The sequence below is a fragment of the Moschus berezovskii genome, chromosome 24, assembly GCF_049115385.1.
Source record: "Moschus berezovskii isolate FMDL1 chromosome 24, NW_MosBer_1.0, whole genome shotgun sequence".
NCBI lineage: Eukaryota > Metazoa > Chordata > Mammalia > Artiodactyla > Moschidae > Moschus > Moschus berezovskii.
Genome location: NC_142483.1, coordinates 36,306,327 through 36,324,445, shown reverse-complemented (window position 1 = coordinate 36,324,445; position 18,119 = coordinate 36,306,327).

Here is an 18,119-nt window from a genome sequence, read left to right as displayed (position 1 = left end):
GATCATCAAGTAAATGAACTCTATGCTGCTGCTGCTGCTAAGTCACGTCAGTTGTGTCCGACTCTGTGTGACTCCATAGATGGAAGCCCACCAGGCTTCCCCTTCCCTGGGATTCTCCAGGCAAGAACACCAGAGTGTGTTGCCATTTCCTTCTCCAATGTGTGAAAGTGAAAGTGAAGTCACTCAGTTGTGTCCGACCCTTAGCGTCCCCACGGACTGCAGCCTACCAGGCTCCTCCATCCATGGGATTTTCCAGGCAAGAGTACTGGAGTGGCTTGCCATTGCTATAGTCTCTTCTAAAACATATAGAGTCTATGAATCCTGACTTCTACAAAAGTTAAAATAAGTCAGCCCACACAGACCTGAAAGAAACATACCATGAGACTCTTTAAAAAGCTGATCTAGTTCTAATTTAAGGCTGCCCCACAAATTTGATAAGCTAGAATTTTAAAAACAGAAAAAACCTAGAACTTCCTGGTGGTCTAGAAGAATCCACCTACAAATGCAGAGGACAAGAGTTCAATCCCTGGTCCAGAAAGAATCCGTATGCCATGGGACAACTAAGCCAGTGAGCCACAATTACTGAAGCCTGCACACTCCAGAGCCTGTGCTGTCCAACAACAAATAGAGAAAGCCTGCACACAGTAATGAAGCCCAGTGTAGTTATAAAAATAAAATAAAATAAAATAAATATTAAAATGACTTAAGATTAAAAATGTAACTTCTCAAAAGAATAATAATTATTTGATGTTACCGCAGTTTCACTTATTTTACAAGAAGAATTGCAAAAGACAGCTTGCTAAACATGATAATTTTCTTTAAAATAATAGAAATAATTTCTAAAATTTGACTCATCTTTTATTTTTTATATAGTATGACTTTTTAGTTGTTTCATACTTACTTTTGATTAAATTTTAGTTGACATAGGATCTGTCATTCTAGCTTGCAGTTTTTCTATTGCCTGATATGTCAACTGAATTTACGACTTAAAAATAACAAATCAACCAAGAACTTCCATTATGCATTGTTATATTTATAAAGAAATGCATTTTTCCTAGTAATAAAATTATAGCTCATTTCCAATTTTCTCTAATGGATTTTCTTATTTTATACATTCAAGTTTTCCCCAATAGATTTCTTTAAGGTAAAGTACAACAGTAATTTCCCACACCTGTTCAAGCTGGAAGTGTTAAAAAAAATTACAAAGTAATAAGATGAATAACTTACCACCCAGGGAAGCAAATCTACTTAGATAATAGGCTTAATAGCTAGCTAAAATTCACTAGCTCATTCTAATTCAATAAGAAGAAATGGATATAATATTTATGCTTTAAGAAGTAAATTGATGATTGTCATATTGAGAAATATTTCAGATTATCAGTGAACCAAATTTTATAAACAAAGACAATAGTAATTTTTTACAAAATATACTTCACAATAGAAAAGAGAAAATAACACTCATAAAAGTCTAGAGAAAAAGTGTTTCATTAGTAAAAGGTTGCATATTTTCAGAATTTAAGAAATCACAGAATGAAAAATGCTGATTTAGGAGTGATAAGGGCACTAGAGATGTAAATTAAAGAAGTTTCTATGACTTCTACTTTTTTGAAAGTGGACTTTCTTTGCTGATAAAAAGTAAAGAGTTAGTGAAAGTGCTTATTTGCATAAAATAATAGATATCATCTGACTCTGTTCATAAGATTCCTCAGTATTGGCTAGGATTTATACAGGGTGCCTTCATTCAGTCCCTTTACTTCATATGGCGATGCAGTTATTTCTAAGGTTCAATAATACACATTCTCTTACCAGGATATAATTGGGCAAACTGAATTTGTAACTGTGAGCACACCCAGAAATGTCACATTTCAATATAAAACTCAGCTAATTTGGTTTGAAAAGCTCACCATTAAGAAACCTGGGCTGTTCTTCACGTGTGAAAAGAATGCTTAAAGGGCCCCTCAGGAAACTCTGAGGCATTAAGTATTACTTCCAGCAGACTAGGGTCATTAGAAAATTTGGGAGACCTTGAAGTAAGAGGGGAAAACTCATCTCATAAATATTGAAGACAGAATTTGTTTGAGATAAGTGGTTTTCTATTCAGAGAATAGAATTCAGAGAAGATGACTTTAGAAAACTTTAAAAAGAAGGAAAAGGCAATAACTCTCATGGTATAGATTCACCATATGGCTGTTTTCTATAGTGTCTTAGATTCAGTGATCACAGAACAAGTGGACTTCTGTGTGTTAACAACACATTTTGTACCTATACAGATAAAATGGATAAAATACACACACATAACTATACAAGCCCATAGACTACATAAAACAGTCATTGGGATTATTTTAGTAATCATTTCCAAATATGAGGAAGTCATTCAAAGGAATAGTATCAATATACTTAAGGAAATACATTTGTCTTTTCAAAATCAGATATAAAATTTATAGTAAGAAAAGCTTTAAAAACTTCTTAAAGTAACTTAAAGGAGAAAGCAAAGAAAGAAGTGCAATGAAGAAAAGAATTTATAGAAAAATCTCATCATATCATTGAATTCTTTCCAAAGCTTGGATTTTAACATTTCCAGATGGTCGAAGAGAAGATTCTGTAGTAGTTAAAAAGTCTCATAATACAGAAAACATATATAAATGCCATTCTGTGAATAAGCTGGCTTTGTGAAAAAATTTGAAAAAGAAATCAAGACAGTGAAAAATACATTTTCTTAGCTGTATTACTGTTGGAAATACTACAAAGCTCAGCTTTCAGATACTGTGCTGGTAATTACATACTCTAAAAATAGGGCTTACTTTTATTTATTAAACTATAAAATTATCATAGCATTATTGACCCAATGTTAAAATGCATCAACACACTATAGACAATTATAAAATTATACTCCTAAAACTGATTTATCTATTTATGACCTTCTTCCTCTCTATTTCAGTCTTTGAGTTAGAAGTATACATTTATCAAATCCTTACTTTTATTTGTCTATATGTAATAGGTTAGGCAAAAATTTGTTTAGGTTTTTCTGTAAGCTGTTATGGAAAAATCTGAACAAACTTTTTGACCAACCCAATAGGTTAAAGCTATCCTATATTTTGAAAATATAAGTAGCTCCTAAAGCTAACCTTGTTATTAGAATACAAAAAGTGTTTTCTGAGCCCTATTTATGTCACCAGTCCTGAAATGAATTCTTTAGCTGACACATACAAAAAATAAAAATAAACAATTTCACATTTGAGGAACTAAAAATCTTGCTAAGAAGTCTAGATGTACATATAAAACAAGAAGACACAGAATTGAGCATTATTAACATAACACTGAAAATAACATTGTGATTTTCTGGTTCATTTCATGTTACCACTAAATATAAAATAAAGAAAATATTATAATTATGAATGCCATGATTAAAATAATTGGCATTCATCTCTACAAAACATTATCTTATGAAGCCATTAAAACTGACTTAGTATCTGTTACTATGGCTATAATGTGCTTTGAGATATTTGAATGAAATACATTAAATCATCACTAATGACCATCATTGCTGTCATTAGAATCTAGTAGCAAGCATGTGAGAGTCTAACATGAAGAGAACTGTCATGAATTGTAGTGACCAATAGATTATTAAAAATCTCTCCCCACTCATCTCTTCTCCATGGTTAAAATAGAAAACAATATGAAATTGAATGGGCTGGAATTTGCATGAGGGATGATAATCAATTTTTAAAAAATCTTAGTGTCTTCCCACAGCCGTTTCAAAAACTGTATTTCATAAGCTAACAAAATATTTCAAAATGGATCTTCTGAAGACTGAATGTGTTTATATGTTGAAACCTAATAACCATGAGATGGCATTTGGAGGTGAATTTTTTGGTGAGGTTGAGTTGGGGTGATAGCCTTCATGAATGGGAGTAATGTCCTTATAAAAGAAACCCTGGAGTATATCCTTGCCCCTTCTTCCATGTGAGGACACAGCAAGAGCATGAACCTTTTTGAACAAAGAAGCAGGCCTTCATCAGTGGTCAAATTTGCTTGCAATTTGATCTTAAACTTCCCAAAGCACAGGATTGTGAGAAATAAACGTTTGTTTTTCGTAAGTCACCTAGTTATGATACTCTGTTATGATAGGCTGAATTAAGACAGCCCAAACTTACTAGACAGGGTCAATTGCCTGTAAAAGGAAAAAAAAATTGTCAAGTAGAGACATAATCTGAAAATTAAAAGCACTTCTTTAAATTCAACAAGTTTAGTTCTATGGGTAAACTTCCACTGAAGTGTGCTTATTTTTCTATTTGCCATCAATCTCTGACTCTACTGGGTCTGGATTTAGGGATTCTACTGCTTAAGAGTTTTTTCTCCCATATTTCACATTTTATTTTCCATCTTGTTGAGGAAAAGGCTTGTTGCTCCCTCATTTATGACACACAACTCACCAGGTATTTATGAATGTCAGACAGTGTGAGTAATGCACCTAGACCTTAAAATCAGCACCGTTAAACAACAAAAAAACACAACTCTAGGAGCCATGTTCATATTATATGCTACAGGAATATATCCCCCTCCCCTGGGGAATATGGAGAATACAGTGTGAAAGTTAATTTTGGATCTAGACAACTTGGTTTGTTCCCTTAAAAGTTAGGGCACTCTAGAATCTAGATGAATTGAGGTCGCTCAGTCGTGTCCGACTCTTTGCGACCTCATGGACTGTAGCCTACCAGGCTCCTCCGTCCATGGGATTTTCCAGGCAACAGTACTGGAGTGGGTTGCCATTTCCTTCTCCAGGGGATCTTCCTGATCCAGGAATTGAACCCGGGTCTCCCGCATTGTAGGCAGACTCTTTACAGTCTGAGCCACCAGGGAAGCCCTAGAATCTAGATAATATCACTTAATTCGCAGTATAGTAGACTGAATTGTTAAAAAATGATACATTGCCCTAAAAGTACCAGAAATATTCCTATTGCCTCAATTCCCTTTTTTGTTAAAGGATATAATGGAACAAATATTGTTATGGAGAAACAAGAGAAATAGAACTGGGAGGAGACTGTCGAAGATTTTTTGCATTTGCAATACTCAAATATTTCATTTTTCTATTCGCTGTATCAGTCTATGAAAGCAAAGTGATATATTCTGTGCTCATGATGTGCTCTCATGCATCATAACATCAGGGATTTACCTAAGGTTCCGTGAATCAGAAAAGGTTTTATCATTTCAGTGCTTTGTCAGTTGTCTAAAGACTTTGATGAGAGCTAGAAGAAAAAATCTGATATCCATATGACCATTATTTTCATATCTAGCCAGGTAAGCATCATAACATGCCATTATATTACTAAGGGAGAGAGGTCTTGATGACACCAAAAGCAGACAGAAATAGGATTGTCAAAACTCATATATCTAAGAATCTTATCTTATATATAATTCTTATATCTAAGTTTACTTAATTTGAAAGCCTAATCTTAGAGTTGATATATGTTAATGCCTGGGTGTTCATTGGAGGGACTGATGCTAAAGCTGAAACTGCAATACTTTGGCCACCTCATGCGACGAGTTGACTCACTGGAAAAGACTCTGATGCTGGGAAAGGTTGGGGGAGGGAGGAGAAGGGGACGACGGAGAATGAGATGGCTGGATGGCATCACCGACTCTGTGGACATGAGTGTGAGTGAACTCCGGGAGTTGGTGATGGACAGGGAGGCCTGGCGTGCTGTGATTCATGGGGTCGCGGAGAGTCGGACATGACTGAGCGACTGAACTGAACTGAACTGAACTGAATGTATATATTTCAGAAAATCTAGGTTGCTTGGTAGATGCTCGTGCAACATTCTAAGTTTTAACTGAAAATCACTATGGATAACATGTAGTTATTCAGATTATTTAAGTATGTAACTGAATTTTAAGTTAAACTCCAGGAAAGAAAAAGATTTGAGCAAATGGTTTCTTTTCTCAAAAATACATTAACCCATTTTGAAACGGTGTCATATCGGTTTTGAAACATTAATCTCTGAAGGCTGTGATAAACTAGATGAACTGGTTTTGGTAAGAATTGACAAAGGACTATGTACATTCACTGTTAAATGAATATATTTTTCTATCTTTTAATCATAAAGCTATCACTCACTCTGACTCCACACCTTCCAGCATTAAACTTCATGTGAAATTGGAGAGAATATGTGTTAAGATATCTCATGAGCAGGCAAGTTTCAATGCTTGTGGGAGGGCAAATCTACATTTTGTACTTATGGATGTTTTAAACTGAAGGCAAAAGCCATTATGAAGGTTTAAACAATTTTGGAACCTCACAAAATATTCTACTTTGTTTTCTTTTTGGAGGTAAAGGATTAAGAAGCGAATCTACAAATATCGGGGCAATCATATACAGAGAATTGCCCAGGAAACATATTTTTTAAAATACAACTTAAGGAATCTGTCCCAAGGATGTCCTTGTTCACTTCATTTCCACTTTTCAGAATTAAAGTATTTTTGTTGAATTTGTCTGATGTGACAAAAATGCATCACTGACTCAACTGAAGCTAAGAAGTCTCAATAGTGTTCATGAATAAATGACCAACTTCTTGATCAGAAATAGTGTTCTACAGAAAAGGCTAGCATGTGGCATTAACTACATAATTTCTCAATGAGAGAAAAGAAATAAAAATAATAGTCTCTGAATGAACTCAAAAAGGATAGAAGCAAATGATGTCAGATGACTTCTGAATGCTTGGGAGACAAGAGAAATTGAATCCCATTATATGATCATTGCTAAAGTATACAAGTGAGAGGAGGAGAATGCCATAGGACAAAGATGCATCCATGAAAGATGATTTGAGACAACTACTGCTGAATTGAATTGGAAAGACTAAACCAAACAATGTCATACATCTGGCCGCTTAATAAATGAAAAGTGTATGAGTAAGAGCCATGTCAGAAAGCGACTGCTGAGCAAATGTGAATCAGATGAAGATAAATAATGTTCAAGGGTGGTTACTGAGACCAGCAGGGTGAATTAAGATAAATGATATAAATGACCAACCTTTAAATGAACTAACAGCAAACCAAGATCAATGTTTCCAGATGTTAAAAAAAAAAAAAATTAAAAAGGGAGTATCCTGAAGTGGAATTTTGAGAAGCACAATTACAAAAATCCATATCTAGTGGCTACTATTGACAGACTACCTGATACATACACTTTATCCTTCTTCCTAACATAACTCCATTAGGTTAAATTATCTTCACTTGCAGACAGTCCTTCTCAGTCAGGTTGGGCTACAGAAATTCAGATTTATAAGTTCAGTTCAGTTCAGTCACTCAGTCATGACCAAATACTTGCGACCCCATGGACTGCAGCACGCCAGACCTCCCTGTCCATCACCAGCTCCCAGAGTTTACTCAAACTCATGTCCATTGAGTCGGTGATGCCATCCAACCGTCTCATCCTCTGCCATCTCCTTCTCCTCCTGCCCTCAATCTTTCCCAGCATCAGGGTCTTTTCCAATGAGTCGGTTCTTCCCATCAGGTGGCCAAAGTTTTGCAGTTTCAGATTCAGCATCAGACCTTCCAATGAATATTCAGGACTGATTTCTTTAGGATTGACTGGTTGAATCTCCTTGCAATCCAAGAGACTCTCAAAAGTCTTCTCCAAAAGCAGAGTTCAACAGCATTAATTCTTCAGGTGCTTAGCTTTTTTTATGGTCCAACTCTCACATTCATACATGACTACTGGAAAAACCATAGCTTTTACTAGGCAGACCTTTGTTGGCAAAGTAGTGTCTCTGCTTTTTAATATGCTGTTTAGGTTAGTCATAGATTTTCTTCCAAGGAGCAAGCGTCTTTTAATTTCAAGGCTGCAGTCACCATCTGCAGTGATTTTGGAGTCCAAGGAAATGAAGTCTCTCACTGTTTCCATTGTTTCCTCATCTATTTGCCATGAAGTGATGGGACCGGATGCCAGGATCTTATTTTTTTGAATGTTGAGTTTAAAATCAACTTTTTCACTCTCCTCTTTCATTTTCATAAAGAGCCTCTTTAGTTCTTCTTCGCAAGGGTGGTATCCTCTGTGTATCTAAGTTGATTGATATTTCTCCCAGCAATCTTGATTCCAGCTGGTGCTTCATCCAGTCCAGCATGTCACATGATGTACTCTGCAAATAGGTTAAATAAGTAGGGTGACAATATACTGCCTTGAAGTACTCCTTTCCTTGTTTGGAACCAGTCTGTTGTTCCATGTCAGGTTCTAATTGTTGCTTCTTGACCTGTATATAGATTTCTCAGGAGGTAGGTCTGGTGATCTGGTATTTAATCTCTTTAAGAATTTTCCACAGTTCATTGTGACCCACACAGTCAAAAGGTTTGGTATAGTCAATAAAGCAGAAGTAGATGTTTTTCTGGAAGTCTCTTGTTTTATCGATGACAACTAATGTTGGCAATTTGATCTCTGGTTTCTCTGCTTTTTTAAAATTCAGCTTGAACATCTGGAAGTTCACAGTTCATGTACTGTTGAAGCCTGACTTGGAAAATTATGAACATTACTTTGCTAGCATGTGAGATGAGTGTAAGTGTGCAGTAGTTTGAACATCCTTCAGCATTCCCTTTCTTTGGGATGGAATGAAAACTAACCTTTTCCAGTCCTGTGGCCACTCCTGAGTTTTCCAAATTTGGGGGCATATTGAGTGCAGCAGTTTCATAGCATCATCTTTTCAGGATGTGAAATAGCTCAGCTGGAATTCCATCACCTCCACTAGCTTTGTTTGTAGTGATGTTTCCTAAGCCCCATTTGACTTCACATTCCAGGATGTCTGGCTCTAGGTGTGTGATTACACCATTGTGGTATTTTGGGTCACTAAGATCTTTTTTGTATTGATTCTTCTGCATATTCTTGCCACCTCTTCTTAATATCTTCTGCTTCTGTTAGGTCCATACCATTTCTGTCCTTTATTGTGCCCATTTTTGCATGAAATGTTCCCTTTGTATCTCTAATTTTCTTGAAGAGATCTCTTGTCTTTCCTATTCTATTATTTCCCTCTATTTCTTTGCATTGATCACTGAGAAAGACTTTCTTATCTCTCCTTGTTTTCTTTGGAACTCTGCATTCAAATGGGTATATATTTCCTTTTCTCTTTTGAGCTTCTCTCCTTTTCTCAGCTATTTGTAAGGCCTCCTCAGACAACCATTTTGACTTTTGCATTTTTTTTCTTGGGGATGGTCTTGATCACTGTCTCTTGTTCGGTGTCACAAACCTCCATCCACAGTCAGGTTGGGCAAAAGAAATTTGCCCAAATTTTCAAAGAGACCCATAATATGTGATGAATTAATATATTCTGTTCATATAGGACTTCTCTGATAGCTCAGCTGGTAAAGAATCTGCCTGCAATGAGAGAGACCTCAGTTTCATTCCTGGGTCAGGAAGATTGCCTGGAGAAGGTAGCACTCGAATATTCTTGGGCTTCCCTGGTGCCTCAGATGGTAAAGAATCTGGATGCATGCAATTTGGGAGACTTGGTTTCTATCCCTGGGTTGGGAAGATCTCCTGGAGAAGGGAACTGCTACCCACTCCAGTATTCTGGCCTGGAGAATTCCATGAACTGAAGAGTCCATAAGAGTTGCAAAGAGTCAGACACAACTGAGCAACTTTCACTTTCCCTGGAGAAGGGCATGGCAATCCACTCCAGTATTCTTGCCTGGAGAATCCCATGGACAGAGGAGCATGGTGGGCTATAGTCTATAGGGTCTCAAAAGAGTCAGATATGACTGAAGGTACTGAGCAAAGGACAGGACATGGGACTTAGGGAGAACAGATGAGTCTTTAGCATAGGAGAAGTGAACAAGCAAGGGGAGCAAGATATGAAATGAGTTTGCATATGCAAGCAAGTGCTTGGGCATGGAGTACTTTGTGGATGACATTGAAGATTCTTGTTTTGGTCTTCAACTAAGTAGCATATTTTCTAAGTGTAAAACAAAACAATACTAAACTAAACTAACATCATCTCTGACTGAGGTGTAGAGAATAGACTGATAAGGTGCAAAGTTGACCTGATTAAACTATTTAGGAAACCAGTACTTTAAACTAGTAAGAGATGGTGGTACCATGGCTTAGCGTGGAAACAGTGGCAAGAGAGGGAGGCGGGTTAGATATATATCATATATAGAAAGTTAAAGCTCCAAGGTTTGGTGTTCAGTTGGCTATGAGAGTTGAAGTAGTGAAGACTGATCAAGGCAATACCTTTGTGTCTGATTTGCTTAACTGAATATCCCACTGCTGTAAGGAATCAATAAAAAATAATCAGGTTTATAAAGAAGATCAAGAGATAAGATATGTGATTGTTAGTGGTGGTGGTTTAGTTGCACTTGATCTTAGCCAAAAGGCCGAGAAGCGATGGTGGTTTAGTTGCTAAGTTGTGTCTGACACTTGCGACCCCATAGACTGTAGGCAGCCAAGCTCCTCTGTCCATGGGATTTTCCAGACAAGAATACTGGAGTGGCTTGCTATTTCTTTCTCCAAGGGATCTTTCCAAACCAGGAGTCGAAACTGGGTTTCCTGCATTGCAGGAAGATTCTTTACTGCCTGAGATGTGATTGTTCCATATGCCTTTAAAACCTACAAGAGGAGATTTTAAGTTAAGGGAGAGGGAATTATCAGTATGGAGCTCAGAAGAGAGTTTTAGCCTAGAGAGATAAATTTGGGAGTTGTGTACAAGCAGAAATAAAAATTCAAAATTCAACTCTACTATTACTGAGCGAGAGTGGACAAATATGGCAAACTAATGCTCTTCCAAATCTACTTTTTTCGATGTTCCTGAGCATATTGTCATACAGCTTGTGATTACACTTTACAGACCCTCTTATATCTGAATATAGCCATGTGAGTAAATCTTCATCAACAGAATGTTACAGAATTGATGGAGCCAACTTCTAGGTTTTTCTCACAACACTATTTTTTCATAATTTTCTCATAGTATTTGCCCTGAACTTGTTTATTCTTCTCATTCAAAGTGGCTTGAATTAGATCCAATAAGAACTGGAACAGACCCATTTGTCCCTGGATGACTTTCATGTGTCATAGTCTGCCCTCATGCCAGATACTGCTCACCACTCTAGAGAAAAAAACTTTTATCCTGTTGGAGCCACCCCATTTTTAAGTTTTTTGATCACTGTAGTTTAGTGTTTACCTAAATTTTCAAAAGCTCACCTATAATATAAGGTGATGTGCCAAATGCAAATACATCTTTTAGCTTATGGCATCATGCAAATAATTGCTTATATTCATATAAATCCTGCAAGTTAGGATTCATTATTCCTATTACATTGGCAGGAAAGTTAAAGTGCTCTAATAAATTCATTAATTCACTGAGATGTTAAGGGATCCAGGATTCCAACATCAGCTCAAGATCAAAGATCCCATTGTTTCTAAGACTTCATGTTACAGGTTTATATCTCTTAATTGTTTCATTACCTTCAGTATCAGCATGAGGTCTTTTACTTCTTATTTTCCAGAGAGCCTAACACAAGGCCTCACACATGGTTGGAACTCATTAAATATTCATTTGTTTCCTTAGAATACAGGCCTTAACAGTCCAACTGGAGAATTCACTTCCTTCCATAAAGTTCAGTAGTGAAAATGAGCCTGAAGAGACTTAATTTCATTTCAGAGAATCTATACCGAACACCACATCACTATATATTATAATCGCGGCTTATTTGCAAAAGGAAGGCACTATTCTAATGGGTCTGAACTCTTGGCTTTTTTCATTTTGTTCAGGCATGTGAATCAGCACGCAAGTAAACAAACAACTTCCAATAACCCTTGTAGTTATGCTCTTTGATTATTTGTTTTGTTTTTATTTTAACCAGCCTGCCTCATTCTCAAGAAGCACATGAACACTGAAATCAGCATTTCTCCAAACCACTCACTCAGCAGAAATAATTAAATAAATGCTCCTCACCTTTGAATAATAGCTATTTTCATGATTAAATCATTTATATACTTATTATTATTATCCAACCACTGTGTTGACTGGAAACATTATGATTCCATGTGAAACAACTGAAAACCTCTATATATTCGATTCTGTGTGTTTACCTATCTTGACACCTCTTTCTTTCATTGGTATTCATGCAGCCTTGCAAATGGAGAAATAAGGTAATGAAAACTTAGCTTGAACACAGATCTGTATTCACATGGGCAGGGATGGATGAGGAAGTTCATTCTGGCTGAACCCATGAGCTCTCTGATTTGTTTCCTTATTAATATTTTCCTTGTAATCATTAATATACTTTTATTGCATCCTGGGAACAGTGTGGGAGTTAAATATGATCGTTAAATAAATTGAGGCATGTGGTTCAGCTTCCCTGCTACTGTACAGATGGCAGGAGAAAACACAGAAATAGATGTATAAATTATACGCGTGCAGTCATACCTACTTATTTCTGCCAATATCATGACTTATCTACAGTTCACAGTTGGATATGCAGGGGGGGCTTTCTTCAATAACATACAGTGAATTAGCATATCCTTTACTCCCAGTTACTAAGAATGCGAACAAAAAGGTGTCCAGTTAACAACACATGGAGGAAACACAATTGCTCATACTGTTTGAAAACTAAAGGAGGCTGTCTCTGATATTAATCTTTCATTTCTCCATTCATATAAATGAAGTTGCTCTTCCCAGTTATACAAAGGGTGTCAAATTGTGCTTGATTAATAACATGAGGTGTATAAAAAAACTAAATATATTGTTTCAAAGAATACTTATAATCAACCGGTATCTTTCAAATTTGAGTTGTGGCATGATACTGTGTTTGTGTTAAATAAGCACCAAACTTTTACCCTCTTAGACTAAAGATAACTTTCAGATCATACATAAAACTACTCTAATAACAACAGTCACCAACCAACTTAAACCTAGTTTAGCTTAATAACGAGAACAAGGCTTTATTGTGTTCATTCTATAGTTTCTAAGTTTATTCTACAGTTTCATTCCTTTTCTTCCTACCTCTTATCTTGTGATAAGATAATCTTGTCTTGTGATAAGATTCCAGGAAGCAAGAGATTATATGTTTAATTCCAGCAAGCCACCTCCAAAATCCATGAATTTAATAAAATAAAGCATAATATTTAAGATGGCATAAATCCAGGGAAAATCATCAATTTAAAAACAGTAAAATAAACAAAATTATAAGAATTAACACTATTCAGCACTTTTATGTCAAGTACTCCTTGTTGTGATCTACATGTACTTAGATTTGCTCATTTGAAATCTCAGTTGACAGAAGGGGTAAGTATAAAGCACATGCCCTTTTCACAGTGAAGAAATCAAGGCACTGAAAAGTTTGCTGAGTTTTCCAGATCTCGTAAGTGATGGAACCTCAATTCAGACTCAAATAGTCTGACTCTGGGATTTGTGTTCTCATTCACTCTTACATTGTCTTTCTAGATAGTCTGCATCTTAACTTGTGACTTCAATGATGGTTACCATCCTCAAATATAAAAACAATATATGCCCGTAGTTATTCATAATCTACTATAAATTTCGATTGTTGTAAAGATAATCACTGAGAATATTAGTAACTGCACAAAAGAGAGGCTGTGAGAGCAAGAATGAGATTCAGGAATGCATTTTTCAGTATGCACTGGATTTAGTGAATACAGTGAATACAGTGTCCTATTTGGTGAGGACATTAAAGGGTAAGTGAATTGAACTGAACTGAACTAAAAGTATATTTGAGACGGGGACGACAGAGAATGAGATGGCTGGATGGCATCACCGACTCGATGGACATGAGTTTGAGTGAACTCCGGGAGTTGGTGATGGACAGGGAAGCCTGGCGTGCTGTGATTCATGGGGTCGCAAAGAGTCGGACACGACTGAGTGACTGAACTGAACTGAACTGAACTGAAAGTGTATTTGAAGGAAAACATTTTCGATTAAATGCATTTTGGATGTGTGAAATTTTGACAGCAAAAGAGGAGGTGTTGCCTCCTATTGATGGGGGCAATGATAACAATGCAATCCACAAAATGCCTGAAAAGTTTCATGATGGACTTTCAAAAAACATGAAAGTGGGAGAGAGGGAGGAAGAAAAAGAATAAAAGTTAGGGAAAATACAGAAAAAATGCAAAACCAATTTGTTATTAATTAGCAAAGAAAATATTTACACTTCATTGTGCTGCTGCTGCTGCTGAGTCACTTCAGTCGTGTCCGACTCTGTGTGACCCCCTAGACGGAAGCCCACCAGGCTCCCCCGTCCCTGGGATTCTCCAGGCAAGAACACTGGAGTGGGTTGCCATTTCCTTCTCCAATGTGTGAAAGTGAAAAGTGAAAGTGAAGTCGCTTAGTCGTGTCCGACCCTTAGCTATCCCACGGACTGCAGCCTACCAGGCTCCTCCATCCATGGGATTTTCTAGGCAAGAGTACTGGAGTGGCTTGCCATTGCTGGCTTGACCTAAATGCAGGTGTATTAGTAAAATATTCACATACTTAATAAAAGTAGTCACAATGTAACTGACACTGGGAATGGTAAGAGACAGGTAATTTTACAGCCTATTATTTTATGGTGTATTTCCACTTTTGCTTTAAATGAAATATTTGAAAGAGTTTAAACAGCAAAATTCTTTTAAAGTCTGTCTATATTTTTATTCAGAAATATATATATATATTTATGCTTTTAATGTGTGCCTATACATATGTGCTGCGATTCATGGGGTTGCAGAGTCGGACATGACTGAGCAACTGAACTGAACTGAATGCATATGTAAGTATATGATATATATTGTGTGTTATAGGGACTCATTACAATTAAAAAAATGCTTAATTTCATTTACTGTTGACTCTAGTTGCTTTCTTACCTGAAAGATAACTAAAAATTAAATCAAGAACAACCAAACAGGATTAGGTAGGTAAATAAATGTGGCATACATAAACTATTTTGAGATCCGTTTTTTCTTAGGAAATCAGAAAATAATTTGTTGATATACTGCTTACCCTGATTCTTATCTACAAGAGTATTTCTGTGAACCACACAATGGACATCCAGTTATTTATTTTTCATTTATTTTGGCCTCTGTAGGTTCAGCAGGGAAAGTCACATAAAATGAAAAAAAGAACAAAAACGAGAGCTTTAGACCATCTGGAAATAAAATTCCAACTGGAGTAATTACTAGCTGTGTAATTTTTGCAAGCTATTTAAAATATTTCTAATTTCAGTTCCTTTTATATAAAATGGTAGTACTTGTATACCCTAGTAGTATTGTTAAAACTCTCTGAGATAAAGTATGTGGAAAGAAAATAAATAAAAGTCTTTTTCAGACTGATGATGTTTAATAAATACCCTTTTGAGCAAAATTCAAACTAAATAACTACTTGTAAAAGATGTGGAGCTTCAACTGCCTAAGTGGCTGTTTCCATTTATTAATTTTGTTGGGAAGCCTTTCATATTGCAGCTCTAGGGTCTGTTGTGAAGCTTTGATGCACTGTATTCGCTCAGTCCTCTTGACTGAGGGACTCAATGGCAGTATCAGAATACTGCTCCCTTCATGCCTTTTCATTCTTACAATTCTGGATTCACCCTGACATAGAAATATCATCGGGTTGCTCTTTTCTTCCCTACTCTCCCTTGTTGGTAAAATAGTTTTTAACTTTCACTTTTCATTAAAAATTTTAAATCAGATTGCATGATTCCCTATTGCTCTGTACCAGGCCTTCAGTAGGGCTGCTATCCAAAGTCTAAATGAAGATTGAACAGTTAAACAAACATTATTGAAAGCTTCACATTTAAAACCACTCAGGAACACAGCAGCAGAAATGCTTTGGCTACATGGCATAAAAGAAAAACAAAAACAAAGTTGGAATAAATGTATAAAAGCAAAACTGTAAGATCCAAAGCTCCCTTTATAATAAACTAGGTACAAGCAAAACCAAAAGAGAATAGTGACTGGAAAAAAAAGTTTTCTTTGAAGGAAAACAGAAATAAAAGAAAAATTTGAAACTGCTTAATAGCAAATGGGTTTTAGAAATGGTACTCTCTTAGGATGTTTGTGTGCATTCTCTGCCAAACTTCAAAAGCACAGCATACTTTTTTATGTTTTTGAAGTTAGATCAGTGATTCAGGAATGGCTAGAGTGTGACCACAAGCAGAACTGCCACTTGTTAATTAAAAAAAAAAAAAAAACATGTAGAAGGACATAAAGATGTATACCTTTAAAGTAGTTGGGAAAACTTTTATAATTGAAGAATCTTATAGAGGTCCTCTTGGCCCCACTCTAATGAAGTGAAAGACAAAAGCAATTAAATATACCACTTTGTACTACAGTCAGAGACCAAGGATACAATTTTAAATTATTAAAACAAAGAACATAGGGATTACAATAACACTTGGCTAACAGTCCTGATGAACTACTGATCAGTTGTACTTTCCACCAAATTCCTTTGAAGGTTCTAGAAAAGGTGACCACAAAAGCATCATGGAAATATAGATATGACAGTCTAACTATAAAGAATTCCCGGAAAGAACTCAGGCCTATGAAATTTAATAGAAGACTATCAAAGATCAGACCTCTGAAAATATATCTAGAAGCAGAAGAACTTTTACCATTTGAAAGTTGTAGGGAAGTCTTTTGGATCTGGCTCGTTTACATAATATATTGGCTCATTTACGCAATGCATATTGAGAACCTACTATGTGCCGGGCAACTCCTGCTGCTGCTGCAGCTGCTGCTGCTAAGTCCCTTCAGTCATGTCCGTATCTGTGTGACCGCATAGACGGCAGCCCACCAGGCTCCTCCATCCTTGTGATTCTCCAGGCAAGAACACTGGAGTGGGTTGCCATTTCCTTCTCCAAGGCACTGGAATAAAACAGATGATGCCCTTTTCTGAGAGAACTTGCATTCTGATGAAGGATGGTAGGAAATAAATAGACCGATCTTGTGTCAATTCCTTGAGGAAACATAAGAGGAGCAGATAGAGGAGTTCCAGTGAGAGACATTTAATCCCCTAAATATTGCTCCAGACCTCATTTTATTTAGTGGTCGTTCGTTTGTTCCGTCGCTCAGTCGTGTCCAACTCTTTGAGACCCCGTGGACTATAGCCTACCAGGCTTCTCCGTCCATGGGATTCTCCAGGCAAGAATACTGGAGTGGGTTACCGTTTCCTTCTCCAGGGGAGCTTCCCGACCCAGGGATCGAACCCGGGTCTCCTGCATTGGAGGCAGACGCTTTAACCTCTGAGTCACCAGGGAAGCCCTGATTCTTAACTTGGGAAGTTTTAGTGTTTGTCCACGTAACATGTTCCCCATTTTCACTGCCTTGCTCTCCAGAGCCTGATTTGCAGAGATTTTCTGTTTTATTTGTCTATCAAATACCAAACAATCTGATTTAAAAATTTTTCTTGTTGCTTGAAATTATTCTTTCCCCCCATATATTAATAAAATCTTCATGCCCTCTAACACGCCTATCCAGTTAGCAGGTGTTCAGTTCAGTTCAGTTCAGTCGCTCAGTCGTGTCCGACTCTGCACGACCCCAAGAATCAAAGCACGCAGGTGTTACTGTTTGTTTAATAGAGTGGAGGAAGGAAAAGGGACTGAAAAAAGATTACAGGTTCCATTTATTTTCTGAAACATAAAGAGAGCTGATTTTTTTTTTCTTTTTTTGCTGTTGCTGTTATTTATAGAAGTTCCCTTCTTTTTAAATTGTAGGGTTTTTTTTTTTACAATGTTGTGTTAATTTCTGCTGTAAAGCAAGGTGATTCAATTACACATATATACATTCTTTTTTCATTTTAGTTTATCATAGGATATTGAACATAGTTTCCTGTGCTACACAGTAAGACCTTGCTGTTTATCCAGTCTCTATATACTAGCTTATATCTGCTTACTCCAACCTCCCACTCTATCCAAGAGAGTTGGTTTTTACTCTTTTTAGGTTTCAGTACAAAGTTTAAAATATGCCAAAAATGTATTATTGATAATCAGATTATAATATTTGAATAAATATTTAAAATTTCATGTGTATTGTACACATATCTGCTCTTATTTCCAGAAATAAAACAAAGGACAAACAGTGGGTGAGTTCTTCTTTCAGTTTTCTTAACAAATAACATTTATAAAATATTTTAAATAAAAAATAAAAACCATGT